This window comes from Staurois parvus, unplaced genomic scaffold, assembly GCF_062004578.1.
Source record: "Staurois parvus isolate SC_StPar_1 unplaced genomic scaffold, SC_StPar_1.0 ptg000023l, whole genome shotgun sequence".
Lineage (NCBI taxonomy): Eukaryota > Metazoa > Chordata > Amphibia > Anura > Ranidae > Staurois > Staurois parvus.
The window spans coordinates 996,373-1,022,503 of NW_028317819.1; the positions used below are offsets into that span (position 1 = coordinate 996,373).

The window sequence follows — 26,131 nt, forward strand, 5'->3', positions numbered from 1 at the left end:
AAAAAAGGGTGTTTCTAGGCTTCAGAGAGACTTAATATTAGTGCAGAACACTGTACCTTTAATTTAAATGCCCTTGGAGTCTGCTGGGGAAGAGAAATAATACTGTCAGTCAGTATGACATGCAGATGAGTGCCGTCGATCTTAGAATCACCGCACACTTCACTCATTTGGGCAGTCACGGGGCCAAAACCAGAGTGTGGAGCCACAGTGTGGCGGTGGAGGCAGCAGCAATGGGAGGCCATACAGCACCCTATGACAAAAATGGAAACCACCAGCAGTGTGAGGAGACCTGAAAGTGGCACATGGCAGAGTGTGGCGATAGAGACAGCAGCAATGGGAGGCCGTACAGGGACCCATGACACACTCTGGACCTGGCAGCAGCATGAGGAGGCGGTACAGGGGCCCATGACAGATTACGGGCCTGGCAGCAGCATGAGGAGTCGGTACAGGGGCCCATGGCAGATTACGGGCCTGGCAGCAGCAATGGGAGGCCGTACAGGGACCCATGACACACTCTGGACCTGGCAGCAGCATGGGGAGGCGGTACAGGGGCCCATGACAGATTACGGGCCTGGCAGCAGCATGAGGAGTCGGTACGGGGGCCCATGACACACTCTAGACCTGGCAGCAGCATGAGGAGGCGGTACAGGGGCGCATGACAGATTACGAGCCTGGCAGCAGCAACTTGGACAGGAGGACGTTCAGCTTCTGCACCGTCGGGTGCGTGCTCGCAAACTGTTGTCTCTTGGAAACGGATTCCAAGAAAGACTGCTGACGGAATCCGTGAAGAGGAGTAGCAGGAGAAGGAGCATCTGAACGAGCGGAATATGCCAACAAGCGACAACAGTGGCCCATGACAGATTACGGGCCTGGCAGCAGCATGAGGAGTCGGTACGGGGGCCCATGGCAGATTACGGGCCTGGCAGCAGCTATGGGAGGCCCGTAATCTGCCAGCACCCTATGACAAAAAATGGAACCCACCAGCAGTGTGAGGAGACCTGAAAGTGGCACATGGCAGAGTGTGGCGATGGAGACAGCAGCAATGGGAGGCCGTACAGGGACCCATGAGAGACTCTGGACCTGGCAGCAGCATGAGGAGGCGGTATAGGGGCCCATGGCAGATTAGGGGCCTGGCAGCAGCTATGGGAGGCCCGTAATCTGCCAGCACCCTATGACAAAAAATGGAACACACCAGCAGTGTGAGGAGACCTGAAAGTGGCACATGGCAGAGTGTGGCGATGGAGGCAGCAGCAATGGGAGGCCGTACAGGGACCCATGAGAGACTCTGGACTTGGCAGCAGCATGAGGAGGCGGTATAGGGGCCCATGGCAGATTAGGGGCCTGGCAGCAGCTATGGGAGGCCCGTAATCTGCCAGCACCCTATGACAAAAAATGGAACACACCAGCAGTGTGAGGAGACCTGAAAGTGGCACATGTTTGGGGCATGATTCATGGCGGATTTAGTCAGTTGTGTCAGGAACTGGTGGTTTGAAATCCAGACTAATCCACGCCTGATTCATTTTCACAAACGTGAGTCTCCCCACACTTTGGGTGGACAGTCGTGTCCTCCGCGGAGTTGCAATACCTCCTGCCGCACTAAACACGCGCTCCGATGCCACGCTACTGGCCGGGCATGACAGCCTTTCAAGGGCAAATTCAGCTAGTTGGGGCCAAAGGTCAAGTTTCGTTGCCCAGTAGTCAAGGGGATTGTCTACCTCGGTTGGCAGGGTGCTGTCCAAGTAGGCCTAAGCCTGTTGTTTGAGGTCCTGCTCCAGGTCCACCTGATGCTGCTGCTGCTGCTGCGGCTGGTTAGTAGTTTCCTCACTGCGCTGGTGAAGAAAGCTACTCATCATCGACTGCAGACTGAGGCAGCCGCTGCTGGTGGAGCTGCCACTGCTCCTACCACCCCACCCCTCCCCTGCTGCCATGGCAGCGGAACACGAGCGCACAGGGCCCACAGTGTCTGAGGATGGACGTTGGCGCAGACAGGCAGAGACCAGCTGACTACATAGGTGTTTTTTATAGTACGTTATTTTGGCCTCCCTCTCAGCAGGTGTGAAAAAGGCCACCATTTTTGAACGGTAGCGAGGGTCCAACAAGGTGGACAGCCAAAAGTCATCCCTCTGTCTGATGGTTATTATTCGGCTGTCGCTACGCAAGCAACCGAGCATGCTATGGGCCATTTGTGCCAAGGAATGCGAGGGACTCCCTGCCTCCATCTCCACAGCATACTGCCACGGTGCGTCTAGGTCCTCTGTCTCCTCTTCCTCCTCCTCTACCAGATGCTCCTGCTCCTCCACTCCTGTCCGCTGAGTGGAAAAACCACCCATTTCACTCAATAATTCCTGAGCACCAATGTCCTCCTCTACCTCCTCCTCTTCTTCCAGTCCTGCCCCCACAGGGGCCATGTGGCGTTGAGATCTGTGCGCCACGTCTACCGCACCCTGACCAGCCATTGTTAACAGCATTTGTTCCAGGACGTGCAACAGAGGAATGACGTCGTTCATCCCATAGTCCTGCCGACTCACGAATAGCGTGGCCTCCTCAAAGGGCCTGAGCAAGCGCAGGTGTCACGCATGAGCTGCCAATGGCTGACATCTAAGTTACACAGGGAGTACCTTTATCTGCTTTTAACATCAGGAAATCTGTGATGGCCTTTTGCTGTTCGTAAAGGCGGTCTAACATATGTAGGGTTGAATTCCACCTTGTTGCAACGTCACAGCATGAGGAGTCGGTATAGGGGCCCATGGCAGATTAGGGGCCTGGCAGCAGTTATGGGAGGCCCATAATCTGCCAGCACCCTATGACAAAAAATGGAACACACCAGCAGTGTGAGGAGACCTGAAAGTGGCACATGGCAGAGTGTGGCGATGGAGACAGCAGCAATGGGAGGCCGTACAGGGACCCATGAGAGACTCTGGACCTGGCAGCAGCATGAGGAGGCGGTATATAGGGGCCTACGGCAGATTAGGGGCCTGGCAGCAGCTATAGGAGGCCCGTAATCTGCCAGCACCCTATGTCAAAAAATTCAACACACCAGCAGTGTGTGAGGAGACCTGAAAGTGGCACATGGCAGAGTGTGGCGATGGAGACAGCAGCAATGGGAGGCCGTACAGGGACCCATGACAGACTCTGGACTTGGCAGCAGCATGAGGAGGCGGTATATAGGGGCTTATGGCAGATTAGGGGCCTGGCAGCAGCTATAGGAGGCCCGTAATCTGCCAGCACCCTATGTCAAAAAATTCAACACACCAGCAGTGTGAGGAGACCTGAAAGTGGCACATGGCAGAGTGTGGCGATGGAGACAGCAGCAATGGGAGGCCGTACAGGGACCCATGACAGACTCTGAACTTGGCAGCAGCATGAGGAGGCGGTATATAGGGGCCCATGGCAGATTAGGGGCCTGGCAGCAGCTATAGGAGGCCCGTAATCTGCCAGCACCCTATGTCAAAAAATTTAACACACCAGCAGTGTGAAGAGACCTGAAAGTGGCACATGGCAGCAGAGTGTGGCGATGGAGACAGCAGCAATGGGAGGCCGTACAGGGACCCATGAGAGACTCTAGACTTGGCAGCAGCATGAGGAGGCGGTATATAGGGGCCCATGGCAGATTAGGGGCCTGGCAGCAGCTATGTGAGGCCCGTAATCTGCCTGCACCCTATGTCAAAAAATTAAACACACCAGCAGTGTGAAGAGACCTGAAAGTGGCACATGGCATGAGAGACTCTGGACCTGGCAGCAGCAGGAGGAGGCGGTATAGGGGCCCATGGCTGATTAGGGGCCTGGCAGCAGCTATGTGAGGCCCGTTATCTTGCAGCACCCTATGTCAAAAAATTTAACACACCAGCAGTGTGAAGAGACCTGAAAGTGGCACATGGCAGCAGAGTGTGGCGATGGAGACAGCAGCAATGGGAGGCCGTACAGGGACCATGACAGACTCTGGACTTGGCAGCAGCATGAGGAGGCGGTATATAGGGGCCCATGGCAGATTAGGGGCCTGGCAGCAGCTATGTGAGGCCCGTTATCTTGCAGCACCCTATGTCAAAAAATTTAACACACCAGCAGTGTGAAGAGACCTGAAAGTGGCACATGGCAGCAGAGTGTGGCGATGGAGACAGCAGCAATGGGAGGCCGTACAGGGACCCATGAGAGACTCTGGACCTGGCAGCAGCAGGAGGAGGTGGTATATAGGGGCCCATGGCAGATTAGGGGCCTGGCAGCAGCTATGTGAGGCCCGTAATCTGCCTGCACCCTATGTCAAAAAATTTAACACACCAGCAGTGTGAAGAGACCTGAAAGTGGCACATGGCAGCAGAGTGTGGCGATGGAGACAGCAGCAATGGGAGGCCGTACAGGGACCATGACAGACTCTGGACTTGGCAGCAGCATGAGGAGGCGGTATATAGGGGCCCATGGCAGATTAGGGGCCTGGCAGCAGCTATGTGAGGCCCGTAATCTGCCTGCACCCTATGTCAAAAAATTTAACACACCAGCAGTGTGAAGAGACCTGAAAGTGGCACATGGCAGCAGAGTGTGGCGATGGAGACAGCAGCAATGGGAGGCCGTACAGGGACCATGACAGACTCTGGACTTGGCAGCAGCATGAGGAGGCGGTATATAGGGGCCCATGGCAGATTAGGGGCCTGGCAGCAGCTATGTGAGGCCCGTTATCTTGCAGCACCCTATGTCAAAAAATTTAACACACCAGCAGTGTGAAGAGACCTGAAAGTGGCACATGGCAGCAGAGTGTGGCGATGGAGACAGCAGCAATGGGAGGCCGTACAGGGACCATGACAGACTCTGGACTTGGCAGCAGCATGAGGAGGCGGTATATAGGGGCCCATGGCAGATTAGGGGCCTGGCAGCAGCTATGTGAGGCCCGTTATCTTGCAGCACCCTATGTCAAAAAATTTAACACACCAGCAGTGTGAAGAGACCTGAAAGTGGCACATGGCAGCAGAGTGTGGCGATGGAGACAGCAGCAATGGGAGGCCGTACAGGGACCATGACAGACTCTGGACTTGGCAGCAGCATGAGGAGGCGGTATATAGGGGCCCATGGCAGATTAGGGGCCTGGCAGCAGCTATGTGAGGCCCGTAATCTGCCTGCACCCTATGTCAAAAAATTTAACACACCAGCAGTGTGAAGAGACCTGAAAGTGGCACATGGCAGCAGAGTGTGGCGATGGAGACAGCAGCAATGGGAGGCCGTACAGGGACCCATGAGAGACTCTAGACTTGGCAGCAGCATGAGGAGGCGGTATATAGGGGCCCATGGCAGATTAGGGGCCTGGCAGCAGCTATGTGAGGCCCGTAATCTGCCTGCACCCTATGTCAAAAAATTTAACACACCAGCAGTGTGAAGAGACCTGAAAGTGGCACATGGCAGCAGAGTGTGGCGATGGAGACAGCAGCAATGGGAGGCCGTACAGGGACCATGACAGACTCTGGACTTGGCAGCAGCATGAGGAGGCGGTATATAGGGGCCCATGGCAGATTAGGGGCCTGGCAGCAGCTATGTGAGGCCCGTAATCTGCCTGCACCCTATGTCAAAAAATTTAACACACCAGCAGTGTGAAGAGACCTGAAAGTGGCACATGGCAGCAGAGTGTGGCGATGGAGACAGCAGCAATGGGAGGCCGTACAGGGACCATGACAGACTCTGGACTTGGCAGCAGCATGAGGAGGCGGTATATAGGGGCCCATGGCAGATTAGGGGCCTGGCAGCAGCTATGTGAGGCCCGTTATCTTGCAGCACCCTATGTCAAAAAATTTAACACACCAGCAGTGTGAAGAGACCTGAAAGTGGCACATGGCAGCAGAGTGTGGCGATGGAGACAGCAGCAATGGGAGGCCGTACAGGGACCCATGAGAGACTCTAGACTTGGCAGCAGCATGAGGAGGCGGTATATAGGGGCCCATGGCAGATTAGGGGCCTGGCAGCAGCTATGTGAGGCCCGTAATCTGCCTGCACCCTATGTCAAAAAATTTAACACACCAGCAGTGTGAAGAGACCTGAAAGTGGCACATGGCAGCAGAGTGTGGCGATGGAGACAGCAGCAATGGGAGGCCGTACAGGGACCCATGAGAGACTCTAGACTTGGCAGCAGCATGAGGAGGCGGTATATAGGGGCCCATGGCAGATTAGGGGCCTGGCAGCAGCTATGTGAGGCCCGTAATCTGCCTGCACCCTATGTCAAAAAATTTAACACACCAGCAGTGTGAAGAGACCTGAAAGTGGCACATGGCAGCAGAGTGTGGCGATGGAGACAGCAGCAATGGGAGGCCGTACAGGGACCATGACAGACTCTGGACTTGGCAGCAGCATGAGGAGGCGGTATATAGGGGCCCATGGCAGATTAGGGGCCTGGCAGCAGCTATGTGAGGCCCGTAATCTGCCTGCACCCTATGTCAAAAAATTTAACACACCAGCAGTGTGAAGAGACCTGAAAGTGGCACATGGCAGCAGAGTGTGGCGATGGAGACAGCAGCAATGGGAGGCCGTACAGGGACCCATGAGAGACTCTAGACTTGGCAGCAGCATGAGGAGGCGGTATATAGGGGCCCATGGCAGATTAGGGGCCTGGCAGCAGCTATGTGAGGCCCGTTATCTTGCAGCACCCTATGTCAAAAAATTTAACACACCAGCAGTGTGAAGAGACCTGAAAGTGGCACATGGCAGCAGAGTGTGGCGATGGAGACAGCAGCAATGGGAGGCCGTACAGGGACCATGACAGACTCTGGACTTGGCAGCAGCATGAGGAGGCGGTATATAGGGGCCCATGGCAGATTAGGGGCCTGGCAGCAGCTATGTGAGGCCCGTAATCTGCCTGCACCCTATGTCAAAAAATTTAACACACCAGCAGTGTGAAGAGACCTGAAAGTGGCACATGGCAGCAGAGTGTGGCGATGGAGACAGCAGCAATGGGAGGCCGTACAGGGACCCATGAGAGACTCTAGACTTGGCAGCAGCATGAGGAGGCGGTATATAGGGGCCCATGGCAGATTAGGGGCCTGGCAGCAGCTATGTGAGGCCCGTTATCTTGCAGCACCCTATGTCAAAAAATTTAACACACCAGCAGTGTGAAGAGACCTGAAAGTGGCACATGGCAGCATAGTGTGGCGATGGAGACAGCAGCAATGGGAGGCCGTACAGGGACCATGACAGACTCTGGACTTGGCAGCAGCATGAGGAGGCGGTATATAGGGGCCCATGGCAGATTAGGGGCCTGGCAGCAGCTATGTGAGGCCCGTTATCTTGCAGCACCCTATGTCAAAAAATTTAACACACCAGCAGTGTGAAGAGACCTGAAAGTGGCACATGGCAGCAGAGTGTGGCGATGGAGACAGCAGCAATGGGAGGCCGTACAGGGACCATGACAGACTCTGGACTTGGCAGCAGCATGAGGAGGCGGTATATAGGGGCCCATGGCAGATTAGGGGCCTGGCAGCAGCTATGTGAGGCCCGTTATCTTGCAGCACCCTATGTCAAAAAATTTAACACACCAGCAGTGTGAAGAGACCTGAAAGTGGCACATGGCAGCAGAGTGTGGCGATGGAGACAGCAGCAATGGGAGGCCGTACAGGGACCCATGAGAGACTCTGGACCTGGCAGCAGCAGGAGGAGGCGGTATATAGGGGCCCATGGCAGATTAGGGGCCTGGCAGCAGCTATGTGAGGCCCGTAATCTGCCTGCACCCTATGTCAAAAAATTTAACACACCAGCAGTGTGAAGAGACCTGAAAGTGGCACATGGCAGCAGAGTGTGGCGATGGAGACAGCAGCAATGGGAGGCCGTACAGGGACCATGACAGACTCTGGACTTGGCAGCAGCATGAGGAGGCGGTATATAGGGGCCCATGGCAGATTAGGGGCCTGGCAGCAGCTATGTGAGGCCCGTAATCTGCCTGCACCCTATGTCAAAAAATTTAACACACCAGCAGTGTGAAGAGACCTGAAAGTGGCACATGGCAGCAGAGTGTGGCGATGGAGACAGCAGCAATGGGAGGCCGTACAGGGACCATGACAGACTCTGGACTTGGCAGCAGCATGAGGAGGCGGTATATAGGGGCCCATGGCAGATTAGGGGCCTGGCAGCAGCTATGTGAGGCCCGTAATCTGCCTGCACCCTATGTCAAAAAATTTAACACACCAGCAGTGTGAAGAGACCTGAAAGTGGCACATGGCAGCAGAGTGTGGCGATGGAGACAGCAGCAATGGGAGGCCGTACAGGGACCCATGAGAGACTCTAGACTTGGCAGCAGCATGAGGAGGCGGTATATAGGGGCCCATGGCAGATTAGGGGCCTGGCAGCAGCTATGTGAGGCCCGTAATCTGCCTGCACCCTATGTCAAAAAATTTAACACACCAGCAGTGTGAAGAGACCTGAAAGTGGCACATGGCAGCAGAGTGTGGCGATGGAGACAGCAGCAATGGGAGGCCGTACAGGGACCATGACAGACTCTGGACTTGGCAGCAGCATGAGGAGGCGGTATATAGGGGCCCATGGCAGATTAGGGGCCTGGCAGCAGCTATGTGAGGCCCGTAATCTGCCTGCACCCTATGTCAAAAAATTTAACACACCAGCAGTGTGAAGAGACCTGAAAGTGGCACATGGCAGCAGAGTGTGGCGATGGAGACAGCAGCAATGGGAGGCCGTACAGGGACCCATGAGAGACTCTAGACTTGGCAGCAGCATGAGGAGGCGGTATATAGGGGCCCATGGCAGATTAGGGGCCTGGCAGCAGCTATGTGAGGCCCGTTATCTTGCAGCACCCTATGTCAAAAAATTTAACACACCAGCAGTGTGAAGAGACCTGAAAGTGGCACATGGCAGCAGAGTGTGGCGATGGAGACAGCAGCAATGGGAGGCCGTACAGGGACCATGACAGACTCTGGACTTGGCAGCAGCATGAGGAGGCGGTATATAGGGGCCCATGGCAGATTAGGGGCCTGGCAGCAGCTATGTGAGGCCCGTTATCTTGCAGCACCCTATGTCAAAAAATTTAACACACCAGCAGTGTGAAGAGACCTGAAAGTGGCACATGGCAGCAGAGTGTGGCGATGGAGACAGCAGCAATGGGAGGCCGTACAGGGACCATGACAGACTCTGGACTTGGCAGCAGCATGAGGAGGCGGTATATAGGGGCCCATGGCAGATTAGGGGCCTGGCAGCAGCTATGTGAGGCCCGTTATCTTGCAGCACCCTATGTCAAAAAATTTAACACACCAGCAGTGTGAAGAGACCTGAAAGTGGCACATGGCAGCAGAGTGTGGCGATGGAGACAGCAGCAATGGGAGGCCGTACAGGGACCCATGAGAGACTCTAGACTTGGCAGCAGCATGAGGAGGCGGTATATAGGGGCCCATGGCAGATTAGGGGCCTGGCAGCAGCTATGTGAGGCCCGTTATCTTGCAGCACCCTATGTCAAAAAATTTAACACACCAGCAGTGTGAAGAGACCTGAAAGTGGCACATGGCAGCAGAGTGTGGCGATGGAGACAGCAGCAATGGGAGGCCGTACAGGGACCATGACAGACTCTGGACTTGGCAGCAGCATGAGGAGGCGGTATATAGGGGCCCATGGCAGATTAGGGGCCTGGCAGCAGCTATGTGAGGCCCGTTATCTTGCAGCACCCTATGTCAAAAAATTTAACACACCAGCAGTGTGAAGAGACCTGAAAGTGGCACATGGCAGCAGAGTGTGGCGATGGAGACAGCAGCAATGGGAGGCCGTACAGGGACCATGACAGACTCTGGACTTGGCAGCAGCATGAGGAGGCGGTATATAGGGGCCCATGGCAGATTAGGGGCCTGGCAGCAGCTATGTGAGGCCCGTTATCTTGCAGCACCCTATGTCAAAAAATTTAACACACCAGCAGTGTGAAGAGACCTGAAAGTGGCACATGGCAGCAGAGTGTGGCGATGGAGACAGCAGCAATGGGAGGCCGTACAGGGACCCATGAGAGACTCTAGACTTGGCAGCAGCATGAGGAGGCGGTATATAGGGGCCCATGGCAGATTAGGGGCCTGGCAGCAGCTATGTGAGGCCCGTAATCTGCCTGCACCCTATGTCAAAAAATTTAACACACCAGCAGTGTGAAGAGACCTGAAAGTGGCACATGGCAGCAGAGTGTGGCGATGGAGACAGCAGCAATGGGAGGCCGTACAGGGACCCATGAGAGACTCTAGACTTGGCAGCAGCATGAGGAGGCGGTATATAGGGGCCCATGGCAGATTAGGGGCCTGGCAGCAGCTATGTGAGGCCCGTAATCTGCCTGCACCCTATGTCAAAAAATTTAACACACCAGCAGTGTGAAGAGACCTGAAAGTGGCACATGGCAGCAGAGTGTGGCGATGGAGACAGCAGCAATGGGAGGCCGTACAGGGACCATGACAGACTCTGGACTTGGCAGCAGCATGAGGAGGCGGTATATAGGGGCCCATGGCAGATTAGGGGCCTGGCAGCAGCTATGTGAGGCCCGTTATCTTGCAGCACCCTATGTCAAAAAATTTAACACACCAGCAGTGTGAAGAGACCTGAAAGTGGCACATGGCAGCAGAGTGTGGCGATGGAGACAGCAGCAATGGGAGGCCGTACAGGGACCCATGAGAGACTCTAGACTTGGCAGCAGCATGAGGAGGCGGTATATAGGGGCCCATGGCAGATTAGGGGCCTGGCAGCAGCTATGTGAGGCCCGTAATCTGCCTGCACCCTATGTCAAAAAATTTAACACACCAGCAGTGTGAAGAGACCTGAAAGTGGCACATGGCAGCAGAGTGTGGCGATGGAGACAGCAGCAATGGGAGGCCGTACAGGGACCCATGAGAGACTCTAGACTTGGCAGCAGCATGAGGAGGCGGTATATAGGGGCCCATGGCAGATTAGGGGCCTGGCAGCAGCTATGTGAGGCCCGTAATCTGCCTGCACCCTATGTCAAAAAATTTAACACACCAGCAGTGTGAAGAGACCTGAAAGTGGCACATGGCAGCAGAGTGTGGCGATGGAGACAGCAGCAATGGGAGGCCGTACAGGGACCCATGAGAGACTCTAGACTTGGCAGCAGCATGAGGAGGCGGTATATAGGGGCCCATGGCAGATTAGGGGCCTGGCAGCAGCTATGTGAGGCCCGTTATCTTGCAGCACCCTATGTCAAAAAATTTAACACACCAGCAGTGTGAAGAGACCTGAAAGTGGCACATGGCAGCAGAGTGTGGCGATGGAGACAGCAGCAATGGGAGGCCGTACAGGGACCATGACAGACTCTGGACTTGGCAGCAGCATGAGGAGGCGGTATATAGGGGCCCATGGCAGATTAGGGGCCTGGCAGCAGCTATGTGAGGCCCGTTATCTTGCAGCACCCTATGTCAAAAAATTTAACACACCAGCAGTGTGAAGAGACCTGAAAGTGGCACATGGCAGCAGAGTGTGGCGATGGAGACAGCAGCAATGGGAGGCCGTACAGGGACCATGACAGACTCTGGACTTGGCAGCAGCATGAGGAGGCGGTATATAGGGGCCCATGGCAGATTAGGGGCCTGGCAGCAGCTATGTGAGGCCCGTTATCTTGCAGCACCCTATGTCAAAAAATTTAACACACCAGCAGTGTGAAGAGACCTGAAAGTGGCACATGGCAGCAGAGTGTGGCGATGGAGACAGCAGCAATGGGAGGCCGTACAGGGACCCATGAGAGACTCTGGACCTGGCAGCAGCAGGAGGAGGTGGTATATAGGGGCCCATGGCAGATTAGGGGCCTGGCAGCAGCTATGTGAGGCCCGTAATCTGCCTGCACCCTATGTCAAAAAATTTAACACACCAGCAGTGTGAAGAGACCTGAAAGTGGCACATGGCAGCAGAGTGTGGCGATGGAGACAGCAGCAATGGGAGGCCGTACAGGGACCCATGAGAGACTCTGGACCTGGCAGCAGCAGGAGGAGGCGGTATATAGGGGCCTATGGCAGATTAGGGGCCTGGCAGCAGCTATAGGAGGCCCGTAATCTGCCAGCACCCTATGTCAAAAAATTCAACACACCAGCAGTGTGAGGAGACCTGAAAGTGGCACATGTTTGAGGCATGATTCATGGCGGATTTAGTCAGTTGTGTCAGGAACTGGTGGTTTGAAATCCAGACTAATCCACGCCTGATTCATTTTCACAAACGTGAGTCTCTCCACACTTTGGGTGGACAGTCGTGTCCTCCGCGGAGTTACAATACCTCCTGCCGCACTAAACACGCGCTCCGATGCCACGCTACTGGCCGGGCATGACAGCCTTTCAAGGGCAAATTCAGCTAGTTGGGGCCAAAGGTCAAGTTTCGTTGCCCAGTAGTCAAGGGGATTGTCTACCTCGGTTGGCAGGGTGCTGTCCAAGTAGGCCCAAGCCTGTTGTTTGAGCTCCTGCTCCAGGTCCACCTGATGCTGCTGCTGCTGCTGCGGCTGGTTAGTAGTTTCCTCACTGCGCTGGTGAAGAAAGCTACTCATCATCGACTGCAGACTGAGGCAGCCGCTGCTGGTGGAGCTGCCACTGCTCCTACCACCCCACCCCTCCCCTGCTGCCATGCCAGCGGAACGCGAGCGCACAGGGCCCACAGTGTCTGAGGATGGACGTTGGCGCACAAAGGCAGAGACCAACTGACTACATAGGTGGTTTTTATAGTACGTAATTTTGGCCTCCCTCTCAGCAGGTGTGAAAAAGGCCACCATTTTGGACCGGTAGCGAGGGTCCAACAAGGTGGACAGCCAAAAGTCATCCCTCTGTCTGATGGTTATTATTCGGCTGTCGCTACGCAAGCAACCGAGCATGCTATGGGCCATTTGTGCCAAGGAATGCGAGGGACTCCCTGCCTCCATCTCCACAGCATACTGCCACGGTGCGTCTGGGTCCTCTGTCTCCTCCTCCTCCTCCTCTACCAGATGCTCCTGCTCCTCCACTCCTGTCCGCTGAGTGGAAAAACCACCCATTTCACTCAATAATTCCTGAGCACAAATGTCCTCCTCTACCTCCTCCTCTTCTTCCTGTCCTGCCCCCACAGGGGTCATGTGGCGTTGAGATCTGTGCGCCACGTCTACCGCACCCTGACCAGCCATTGTTAACAGCATTTGTTCCAGGACGTGCAACAGAGGAATGACGTCGTTCATCCCATAGTCCTGCCGACTCACGAATAGCGTGGCCTCCTCAAAGGGCCTGAGCAAGCGGCAGGTGTCACGCATGAGCTGCCAATGGCTGACATCTAAGTTACACAGGGGAGTACCTTTATCCGCTTGTAACATCAGGAAATCGGTGATGGCCTTTCGCTGCTCGTAAAGGCGGTCTAACATGTGTAGGGTTGAATTCCACCTTGTTGCAACGTCGCAGATCAGGCGATGCTGTGGAATTCCGTTCTGCCGCTGCAGCTCAATGAGGGTGTTCTTTGCGGTGTAGGAATGGCTGAAATGCATGCACAGTTTACGTGACATTTTAAGGATGTCTTGCAGTGGGATGGTGGATTTTAGGAACCGCTTGACAACCAGATTGAACACGTGAGCCATGCATGGCGCATGGCACAACCTTCCTTGACGCAGAGCAGACACCATGTTCTTTCCGTTGTCAGTCAACATGGTTCCGATTTTTAGTTTGCGCGGAGACAGCCATCTGTCGATTTCTCTGTTCATTACACTCAGCAGTTCCTCCCCTGTGTGACTACGTTCGCCAAGGCATACCAGGTGCAGCACAGCGTGACACCGTTGCGCCCTGCACATGTGATATGCCGGTCGGGTAATGGGACTTGGCACGGGGGTGGCGGCTGAGGACACGGCGGAAAAAGAGGTGGTAGAGGCGGACATGCTTGCTGGACCAAGGACGTGCAAACGTGGAGGCAAAAGCGTCGTGACCTGTCCAAGTTGCTGGTGCGGCTGTGCCGGCACCACGTTCACCCAGTGGGCCGTAAATGACATGTACTGTCCCTGACCGTAGTTACAGCTCCACACGTCGGCGCTGCCGTGCACTTTGGCAGAGACCGACATGCTCAAAGACTGGCCCACCATCTCTTCTACATGTGAATGCAGGGCTGGCACTGCCTTTTGGGCAAAGAAATGACGGCTTGGCACTCTCCACCGCGGCGCGGCACAAGCCATCATTTCTCGGAAAGGTGCTGAGTCCACCAGTTGGAAAGGGAGGGACTGCAGCACCAGCAACTTGGACAGGAGGACGTTCAGCTTTTGCACCGTCGGGTGCGTGCTCGCAAACTGTTGTCTCTTGGATACGGATTCCAAGAAAGACTGTTGACGGAATCCGAGAAGAGGAGTAGCAGGAGAAGGAGCATCTGAACGAGCGGAAGATGCCAATGAGCGACAACTCCCCTCAGCAGAGGTGTTGGAGCCTTGACTGGCTGATAGAGGGCGATTGACGACGTCGGGTGACGGAGCAAGTAACGGAGCGGGTGATGGAGCGGGGGCTGGGGCAGGCAGAACCGCCGTATGTTTATCACGGTTTTCCCAGGCCACCGAATGGTGACGCTGCATATGCTGACGCAACGCTGTAGTCCCAACATGGGCCCCCTGGCCACGCTTGCATTTCTGGCCACATAGTCGACATACGGCTACGTTTACTTCCTCGGGCGGCTTGAGGAAAAATTGCCACACCACCGAGTAGGAAACTTTGCCCCCGCTACTCTTCACTGGCTGACTGCTACTTCCTCCGTGCGCACCGGCACCACTACTGGCCGTGGTGGTAGGCTGCAGTGGAGCTGGTGCTCTACTCCGTGGACGTTTGGCTCCACTGACACTGATGCGACCCTGCTGCTGTCTCCTGGGCAACCCACCGACTGTTTTGCTCGCTGCCAAGCTGCCACCCTCTTCTCCTGATGATGCGGAAGAAATTGCCTGATGACGACGAGGCTGCCAAGTGCGATCAACCTCCTCATCATCAAGTAGGGTCTCCGCCTCACTACTAGCCCCCTCGGCTGCGTCTGGGTCAGGAGACAGACCTGTCTCTAGACCGGCTACCGAGCCACTCTCCTCGCCAGTACTTGTTCGCTTGGCTGCTGAAAAGGCCGATGTCTCCCCCCGTTCCTGACCGCCCTCTGTTAGCTCTTCCTCACTGTACAGTGGGGCTGAGCCCACAGCATGCGATACTTCGCTTGGTGAGGGAACAGCAAAGGACAGGGGCAGGTAGAGGACACGTGATTTCAGTGGGCTTGGTCCCGGGCCATGCCAACTAACGGTTGTGTCTGACGTACCCACCGACCGTTGGCTGTAGGTGTCAGAGGTGACCTGGGAAGAGGAAGACGACCGAGCCAACCAATCAATGACGGCAGGGTTGTCGGTGGAGACACGACCGCTGGATGACACCGGGAGCACTGGCCTCTGGCTGCGAATACTGCTGCCTCGACCCCTTCCTCTGCTGCCACGTCTGCTCGCTCCTAAAACATTGCCTCCTCTGCCACTCCTCTGCATGTTGTCTGACATACTATTTAATTCAACGATTAGGTGTCCCTGAGTAACAATTCTCTGGCACTCAGTAACAATTCTGTCTGTCCCTGAGTATGAATTCTGTGGCCCTGAGTAACAATTGTGTGTCTGTGCAAGTAACAATTCTGTGTCTGTGCAAGTAACAATTTTGTGTCTGTGAGAGTAACAATTCTCTGGCACTCAGTAACAATTCTGTCTGTCCCTGAGTAACAATTCTCTGGCACTCAGTAACAATTCTGTCTGTCCCTGAGTAACAATTCTGTCTGTCCCTGAGTATGAATTCTGTGGCCCTGAGTAAGAATTCTCTGGCACTCAGTAACAATTCTGTCTGTCCCTGAGTATGAATTCTGTGGCCCTGAGTAACAATTGTGTGTCTGTGCAAGTAACAATTCTGTGTCTGTGCAAGTAACAATTTTGTGTCTGTGAGAGTAACAATTCTCTGGCACTCAGTAACAATTCTGTCTGTCCCTGAGTAACAATTCTCTGGCACTCAGTAACAATTCTGTCTGTCCCTGAGTATGAATTCTGTGGCCCTGAGTAACAATTCTGTCTCTGTGCGAGTAACAATTCTGTGTCTGTGCAAGTAACAATTTTGTGTCTGTGAGAGTAACAATTCTCTGGCACTCAGTAACAATTCTGTCTGTCCCTGAGTAACAATTCTCTGGCACTCAGTAACAATTCTGTCTGTCCCTGAGTAACAATTCTCTGGCACTCAGTAACAATTCTGTCTGTCCCTGAGTAACAATTCTCTGGCACTCAGTAACAATTGTGTGTCTGTGCAAGTAACAATTCTGTGTCTGTGCAAGTAACAATTTTGTGTCTGTGAGAGTAACAATTCTCTGGCACTCAGTAACAATTCTGTCTGTCCCTGAGTAACAATTCTCTGGCACTCAGTAACAATTCTGTCTGTCCCTGAGTATGAATTCTGTGGCCCTGAGTAACAATTCTGTCTCTGTGCGAGTAACAATTCTGTGTCTGTGCAAGTAACAATTTTGTGTCTGTGAGAGTAACAATTCTCTGGCACTCAGTAACAATTCTGTCTGTCCCTGAGTAACAATTCTATGGCACTCAGTAACAATTCTGTCTTCCCTGAGTAACAATTCTCTGGCACTCAGTAACAATTCTGTCTGTCCCTGAGTATGAATTCTGTGGCCCTGAGTAACAATTCTGTCTCTGTGCGAGTAACAATTCTGTGTCTGTGCAAGTAACAATTTTGTGTCTGTGAGAGTAACAATTCTCTGGCACTCAGTAACAATTCTGTCTGTCCCTGAGTAACAATTCTCTGGCACTCAGTAACAATTCTGTCTGTCCCTGAGTATGAATTCTGTGGCCCTGAGTAACAATTGTGTGTCTGTGCAAGTAACAATTCTGTGTCTGTGCAAGTAACAATTTTGTGTCTGTGAGAGTAACAATTCTCTGGCACTCAGTAACAATTCTGTCTGTCCCTGAGTAACAATTCTCTGGCACTCAGTAACAATTCTGTCTGTCCCTGAGTATGAATTCTGTGGCCCTGAGTAACAATTCTGTCTCTGTGCGAGTAACAATTCTGTGTCTGTGCAAGTAACAATTTTGTGTCTGTGAGAGTAACAATTCTCTGGCACTCAGTAACAATTCTGTCTGTCCCTGAGTAACAATTCTCTGGCACTCAGTAACAATTCTGTCTGTCCCTGAGTAACAATTCTCTGGCACTCAGTAACAATTCTGTCTGTCCATGAGTATGAATTCTGTGGCCCTGAGTAACAATTGTGTGTCTGTGCAAGTAACAATTCTGTGTCTGTGCAAGTAACAATTTTGTGTCTGTGAGAGTAACAATTCTCTGGCACTCAGTAACAATTCTGTCTGTCCCTGAGTAACAATTCTCTGGCACTCAGTAACAATTCTGTCTGTCCCTGAGTATGAATTCTGTGGCCCTGAGTAACAATTCTGTCTCTGTGCGAGTAACAATTCTGTGTCTGTGCAAGTAACAATTTTGTGTCTGTGAGAGTAACAATTCTCTGGCACTCAGTAACAATTCTGTCTGTCCCTGAGTAACAATTCTCTGGCACTCAGTAACAATTCTGTCTGTCCCTGAGTAACAATTCTCTGGCACTCAGTAACAATTCTGTCTGTCCCTGAGTAACAATTCTCTGGCACTCAGTAACAATTGTGTGTCTGTGCAAGTAACAATTCTGTGTCTGTGCAAGTAACAATTTTGTGTCTGTGAGAGTAACAATTCTCTGGCACTCAGTAACAATTCTGTCTGTCCCTGAGTAACAATTCTCTGGCACTCAGTAACAATTCTGTCTGTCCCTGAGTATGAATTCTGTGGCCCTGAGTAACAATTGTGTGTCTGTGCAAGTAACAATTCTGTGTCTGTGCAAGTAACAATTTTGTGTCTGTGAGAGTAACAATTCTCTGGCACTCAGTAACAATTCTGTCTGTCCCTGAGTAACAATTCTCTGGCACTCAGTAACAATTCTGTCTGTCCCTGAGTAACAATTCTGTCTGTCCCTGAGTATGAATTCTGTGGCCCTGAGTAAGAATTCTCTGGCACTCAGTAACAATTCTGTCTGTCCCTGAGTATGAATTCTGTGGCCCTGAGTAACAATTGTGTGTCTGTGCAAGTAACAATTCTGTGTCTGTGCAAGTAACAATTTTGTGTCTGTGAGAGTAACAATTCTCTGGCACTCAGTAACAATTCTGTCTGTCCCTGAGTAACAATTCTCTGGCACTCAGTAACAATTCTGTCTGTCCCTGAGTATGAATTCTGTGGCCCTGAGTAACAATTCTGTCTCTGTGCGAGTAACAATTCTGTGTCTGTGCAAGTAACAATTTTGTGTCTGTGAGAGTAACAATTCTCTGGCACTCAGTAACAATTCTGTCTGTCCCTGAGTAACAATTCTCTGGCACTCAGTAACAATTCTGTCTGTCCCTGAGTAACAATTCTCTGGCACTCAGTAACAATTCTGTCTGTCCCTGAGTAACAATTCTGTCTGTCCCTGAGTATGAATTCTGTGGCCCTGAGTAAGAATTCTCTGGCACTCAGTAACAATTCTGTCTGTCCCTGAGTATGAATTCTGTGGCCCTGAGTAACAATTGTGTGTCTGTGCAAGTAACAATTCTGTGTCTGTGCAAGTAACAATTTTGTGTCTGTGAGAGTAACAATTCTCTGGCACTCAGTAACAATTCTGTCTGTCCCTGAGTAACAATTCTCTGGCACTCAGTAACAATTCTGTCTGTCCCTGAGTAACAATTCTCTGGCACTCAGTAACAATTCTGTCTGTCCCTGAGTAACAATTCTGTCTGTCCCTGAGAATGAATTCTGTGGCCCTGAGTAAGAATTCTCTGGCACTCAGTAACAATTCTGTCTGTCCCTGAGTAACAATTCTCTGGCACTCAGTAACAATTCTGTCTGTCCCTGAGTAAAAATTCTGTGGCCCTAATAACGTTTCTGTGGCCCTAAGTAACAATTCTCTGGCACTGAGTAACAATTCTGTCTGTCCCTGAGTATGAATTCTGTGGCCCTAACTAGCGTTTCTTTGTCCCTAAATAACGATTCTGTGGCCCTCATTAACAAGTCTGTGTCCCTGAGTAATGGTTCTCTGTCCCTAAGTAACTTCTCTCTGTCCCCAATTCTCGTTTCTGTGGCCCTAACTCTGTCCCTGTCCCTAGTACAGAGCGGTCTGCCTCTGTTCAATGACTGCAGGCAAATGAAGATTTCCAAAATGGCCGCTATATATACCTCGACCATTACACAGTGCTGGCTGGCTGGCTGCTGATTGGCTGATGCGATCACATGTCGTTGAGGAATGCATTATGGGGCAGCGCGCCTTGTCTGCGCGCCTTCCCCGACATCCCCGCTCCGTCGCCGCACATGTCAGCCGCCATTTTCGGAAAAATTTCGATTCGCGCGTCCGAATTAGGCTGTTTTTCGGATTCGGCACGAATCGAAATTTTTCCGAAATTCGACTCGAATTCCACTTCGGATACTTCGATTCGCTCATCTCTAATGCTTATCTTTGGGTTTTCTGCTTTCAGAGATAAAAAATATATTTTTCCCCTTGTAAGAAGTGTACTTTCTAATAGTTAGATCCCAGTTGTGGTGGCCACCAAAAACATTTTGTTTTTTTTTTATTTTAGGTTAAACCTAGCACATTTAAATTGGAATTCTATTTAAAATGGAAATTTGGTTGTGACCTATTTATGAATCCAAACTCTGCCAAGGATATAAGTAGAGATCAGAGTTCTTTATTCTTAAAGGATACATTGAACACAGCTCATAGCTACTGAATATTAATATGCAACCAATCTTATTTTAAATCACAAATATTCCCCTGATCTCCCAATCAAGTTTTATGGTGATTGCCATTTAAAATACTGCATTAAGGAAAACATAATATTGGGCACTATTTACAGTGTGATATGGCCTGTAAGATTGTATTTCATTGCTTTTCACCTACTTGCACATTTCTTACTAGAAAGAAGGAAAAACATGGTAGGTTAATTGGATCCTGTCTAAATTGGCCCTAGTATGTGTATATATGAATGTAAGTTAGGGACCTTACATTGTACACTGCTCGAGGGTTAGGGACAGATGTGAGTGTACAATATATATGTATAGCACTGCTTAAGCCACGGCGCTATATAAGTACCTGTAATAATATATCATAAGCATACCAAATGACTGCTGCATAACTATTACAATACAGCAAAAGAGCGAAGGCATAGCATCCTAGTCTATCCTGTCCTATATGCTTTTTAAATTCACAGTTTACACACTATTCAATGAGCATATAGCTTTGCATATAGTGACAAAGAGGACTCTCCTTCCAGAGTTCTCCATTTTTACCAGTGTCAACATTAGGAATCTCACATTTGCATTTCCATAGCACCACCATCTGGTGAAATATGGTATCACAGCTGTACCTGAATGGTTGGTGTGTCAGACATTAAGCATTTTTTGGACAATCATGTCTCTGGAAATTTGCTATTAGGACATTGCAGTATCTCAGCAGTATCAGGAATAAAGCTTATATTATTATTTAGTCTCTAATATTATGAAAGATTAATTCTGATTGTTTATCCCATGTTTGCCAAGGGATAACACAGAACTAAACTCTTTGCACAATCATTAGGCTGTACATGTGCACGCTGGAAAATTTAGTATCACCTCATTTTGGATGCATTCATTAGGCTGATAATTTTGTGTATTAATTTTTCTTGTGTCTGTCCAGTTCATTTTCGGGATTCATTTGGCTTCTTCTGAATTTGTTTCGTATGTTCATCATACCAGGTGAATTCAAAAAGTTTTCTAATCCACTTGGTATGACTTTGGACGGCTCCAAATTCATTTCAAATTCATTGTAAAAAGCTGTGTGTTAAGGAGAGGTGACAGCAGAATGTAAAAAAAATTTAAAAAAAAAACAGCATGGGGGTCCCATTCAATCCATACCAGACCATTCAGGTCTGATATGGATTTTGAGGGAAACAATAAGTGAATTTTTTTTTATAGATATAGATTTTGGGGGGACCCCCATGACATTTGTTTTGGTGTGGGGTCCCCTTCAAAATCCATACCAGACCTGAAGATCTTGGTATGGTTTAGGTGGCGGGGGGCATGAAACTCAGGCACTGCCCGAGGGCCGGGTTCAGTAGGGGGCCCCATGAGATGCCCCTGGTACCTTTTTCATAGGCTTTTTTGAGTTTGCACAAGGACACAGGGGCCCCATGATCCCCTATTGCCCGGGGGCCCCATGAGTTGTCAGTCCGCCCCTGACTGGGAGCTTTTTTTTTTAGCTGCCGCTTTGAATGAACTGTTACAAACATGCTTATCTATAACTCAACAAAATATTTTTTTCTTAGATAGAGTGAAATCCCTGTTAGGTTTTTATTATTGTATGTGTCTCTCTTTGAAAGCCTTTCCCATAATTGTTTGTACTGGTTAAACAGAGAGAGGGGGTTAGGAAAGATTAGGACCTCTGTCAATTTTTGGTCTGTTTCCCTGTTGGGAAATGTATCTTCACTTTCCACCCTAGTGGAAGTAAGGAAGGGGAAATCTTCCAGTGTTAATACAGACATCAGTAAAAACCTATCCTGCTCTACTTTTTCCAACCAAAAACATGTTAGGAGATCCACTCTATAAAGCCTTGAGAAAAAATTGCTTTGCCTGCTATTTTTCTGTAGTGTAGACAAAAGACCCCCAAAAAAAGAAATTGTTGCAAAGAAAACTGGTACATATGTAGTTCTACCCCTGCAGGAGCTGCTTGGTAGATTGGGTTCTCTGTTCTTCTGTCTCAACTCTGAGAACAACCTCAGCCCCACTGACACATCAGGTTAAGCAAATGGATATTGCACTGCTACTGGGAGCAAATTATGTATTTCCAGCACTCAGAGTTGCCCCCACTAACTTTCAACCTCACCTGTGTTTGTTCAATAATATTATGTGTCCTTGTGAATACAACAAGAATCTTGAATTCCTTACTATATCTTCTCTATAATATTCAGAAAAAATAAACGCTCACCAGAAGATCAGACCCTTCACAGAAAAATTGTCATTTCAGGCATGCAATTAAAAACCAAAATTACAGTTATAGTGTAGTATATACAGTAGTATTGCAAAAACAAAGAAACAAAGTTCAAATAAAGATGGTAGAGTTACCACTTTCAGAGGAAGTGAAGTCAGCACATCAGGCCAGAATTGGTTATTCCACCATCTTTGTTTGAACAGAGCATATCATTTTCCTATGGGAGCATATTTTAAATAAAGTTGTTTCACTTTTTATACTTCTTATAACACTACACTATGGGGCTGTTCTTGTTGCAATAGCTCTTGGAGGTATTTGGGTCATTTAAGGAGGGATTTCAATCCTTGTTGGAGTAGTTTGTTACCAATTGTTTTCTTGGTGACTGTGGTCCCAGCTGCCTGGAGATCATTGACAAGATCCTCACGTGTAGTTCTGGGATGATTCCCTCACTGTTGTCATGATCATTGACACTCCACGAGGTGAAATCTTGCATGGTGCATCAGACCTAGGGAAACTGACAGTTGTTTTGTGTTTCTTCCATTTGCGAATGATTGCACCAACTGTTGTCACCTTCTCACCAAGCTGCTTGGCGATAGTTTGGTAGCCCAGTCCAGCCTTGTGTAGGTCTACAATCTTGTCCCTGACATCCTTGGACAGCTGTTTGGTCTTTGCCATGGTAGAGAGTTTGGAATCTGAGTGTTTGTTAGACATGCATTTCTTTTGAATTTTTTGTTGCTATTCTGTCTCTCAGTGTTACAATACACCTACCATTCGATTTTTAGACTGATCATTTCTTTGTGAGTGGGCAAACATTCAAAATCAGCAGGGGATCAAATACTTATTTCTTTCACTGTAATTGTCCTTTTGGTTTTAATATACTTATGGGAGAAAATAAGAAATATAGGAATACTGGATGTGGACATTGAAAAAGAAAGATGGAACAACTGTTGGCCATTGATGAATTAATTCATAAGCCTGATATGATCTATTTTTGTATGAAGGGTCTGGTCATCTGGTGAGCCTTTATTTTTTCTGAATATTATACGGAAGATATATTAAAGATCTCAATAATTTTGTTGTATTCACAAGGACACATAGTCGCCAGTCACACCACTACAATATAAGTGCAATTTCATCACAATTTCAGGTGCAATTTTTGAAGACTTGATTGCTACTTGTGAAGATTTTAAATGATTTCTTGCAAATTGCAGTACGATTTCCATTCTATTCTATGTACAGTATGTGAAATCACAACAAAAATGCACAAAAGTAACAAAAAGAACTACTTTAGAAATCACGCTGCAGCCAATCGCACATGTTAAGATAGTGACATTCACATGCATTAGATGCGATTTCCCAATCGCACCAGAAATCGCACCGGTATGACCGGGCACTAAATCTTACTGAACAGACACTAATGAGGTTGAGAGTTATTAGGAGAAGCTGTGAGAACTGGGAATGTATAATTTGCATTTGTAAACCTGTCAGGGGCACAAGGTGATTTCAGCTGCTTGAGTGATTTGAAATGTAGGTGATTGTCTGGTTCCATATTAAATAATAACTGCTACTGGCACCACAAATATAGATGCCCTGCAGAGAACTAAGGTTCAGTATCAAAAAAGAAAACATCAGACTGGTTAGTGATTAACCACCCACCCTCCAGAGGATTTACCCCCCTTCCTGACCAGGCCATTGTTTGCGTTACGGCGCTTTGTAACTTGAACTGAAAATTGCGCGGTCATGCAACGCTGCACCCAAATTAAATTTACATCCTTTTTTCCTCATGAATAGAGCTTTCTTTTGGTGGTATTTGATTGCCTGTGCGTGTTTAGTTTTTTATGCTATAAAAAAAAAAGACCACCACTTTTGAGAAAAAAATAATATTTTTTAACTTTTTGCTATTAAACATGGCCAATAAAAACATTTTAAAAATCAAATTTAGTCATAAATTTAGGACAAAATGTATTCTGCTACATGTCTTTGCTAAAAAAAATTAATTGGTTTACTTGAAAGTTATGGCATTTACAAATGGCAAAATATATACTGGGCTTTTTTTTTCTTATACTAGTAATGGCGGCGATCAGCCACTTATAGCGGGACTGCAGCGGGCATTCTAACACTGGGGGGAACTGACTTGGTGTCACTGACATCCTCAGTGACACCAGTACAGTGATCAGTGCTATTAAAAAGCACTGACACTGTAGTAATGTCACTGGGCATGAAGGGGTTAACATGTGGGGCAATCAAAGAGTTTACTGTGTGCTGTGTGACATTTTACAATGTGTGCTGTGTTTGTGCTTCACTGTAAGCACACTGCTTTGCATGGCTGTGCTGTGCACAGCCATGCAAAGCAGTGTGCAGGAGCTGACCTGGAGGAGAACGGTTTTGTTTACTAACAATTCTCCCCCCCCCCGTCAGAGACCCTCGGCAATCATTGGGTGCCGGCGAGTAATCACTGGCCAGGACCCGGTAAATGATAGTTGCAGCGGCGCACGGTGGCGCAGGTAGGGCGCGTGTGCCCCCTACCTGAAAACCATGTATATATCTGTGATTTTGCGCACAGCTGCTGCCATTTAGCAGTATTTCTGGTATGGGGCAGAGCTGAATTGTATAAAAAATGGGTTTCAGTAAACAGCAGTATGCACATAAATGAGAAGTAAAGGGTTTGGTCAGTCACAGTTTCACTAGACAATGGGGTTGATTTACTATAACTGGAGAAACTGCAAAATCTGGTGCAGCTGTGCATGGTAGTCAATCAACTTCTAACTTCAGCTTGTTCAATTAAGCTTTGACGAAAAAAAAACTGAAATCTGATTGGTTTCTATGCAGAGTTGCACCAGATTTTACACTCTCCAGTTTTAGTAAATCAACCCCAATATGTTCACTAGACTATAGCATCATAAAATGGAGTTCTGTGCAGCTAAAGTACAGTAAACCTGGTAATCCACAAAATCAGCAATAAGTATTGGCATTAAAAAACAGCAACAACAATGCTAATCAATACACAAATAACTCCTCTGCAAACAGTAGGCTAGGCTTTAAAAAGCACTTTACATGAATGGCAGAGAAGAAATGTAAGGCTTCCTCCCTCTTACTTTGGACAATAGGCAAAGTTCTTGCAAAGCAGCTGACTGAGCAGTCTTTAGATCTAGTTCTTCAACCACCTTGCGTTGGGGCCCAGTCTTTATGGTGGTGCACATGAGTACAGTCTCAGTAAAGTTTCCATGCTGTAAATAAAGCTCCTAGTTAGATGGTCAATCCCTATGTGCTCAGTCTCTGCTGACAGCAACAGGTTAGTGGCAGCATCATGGTCTCACCAAACTCAGTGATACAGAGGTACCACTGTTCAGATGTCAGCTCACTTCTGGATCTGCCTGGAGTGACTCCAGTCCTCAGCACATGGCCACAGAATTGTAGCAGGTTGATATGCACACAGTAACAGTGATGTGCACACCTTGTGTCATCGCAGCAAAGAGGAAACCCTTGGCATTCAGCCTGTGGAAATACAGATCTCTTTCTGTATACCTGTCCCACAATGGGAATTGTAGTTCAATAGTCCTTTAACTACTATAGTAAATTTTATTTCCTGAAGTTCATCTCCCATGTTTCAGTGGTTCCAACCATTAAGTCAGTTGAGCTCCTTCTGCTTGTCAGCTCCTCCTGGTGGATGGAGGAGAGTTAGTGTTAACCCATTCAGCAAGTCCATTGGCAGCACAGAGAGCACTGCAGCACAGTGTCCTAAATTGCTATGTCTCTAGTCAAGCACTTGGCTACACATAGAAACTGAAAAAATGTCAGCTTAACCTCCCTGGAGGTATTCCCAAACGTAGCACCACAAGCGGTAACCCCGAGCTACACTTGGGATTACCCTGCAGCATTGCTCCGGGATCCCTTCTGCACTTACCTTGTCCTTCACTCCCGCGATGTCCCCCCTACAGCGTCCCTGGCCATCTCCTCCGGCCAATGTTCCTTCTGGGTTCCATTCCCTGTGACGTTGGGACGTACGGGGATGAAACCAGCGGAAAATTAAAAAATTTTAAAAAGTGACATTCACTCAATACACTAAAATCACATAGTAAAACATTACTGTATCAAACCATTTCACATACATTTTGTCCCGAGTGCTTTGTCCTGAGCCCTGCCTGCATTTTTACTGTTCTTTCTGCCTTGAAACTGAGAAACG

General features: G+C 49.5%; 1 protein-coding gene across 1 annotated transcript in view; it reads left to right on the forward strand.

The window, feature by feature from the left end:
• Positions 1-26,131, forward strand: part of LOC149472082 (solute carrier family 26 member 10-like) — a 127,253-nt gene that overhangs the window by 31,514 nt on the left and 69,608 nt on the right. The gene's annotated exons all lie outside the window — the stretch shown is intronic.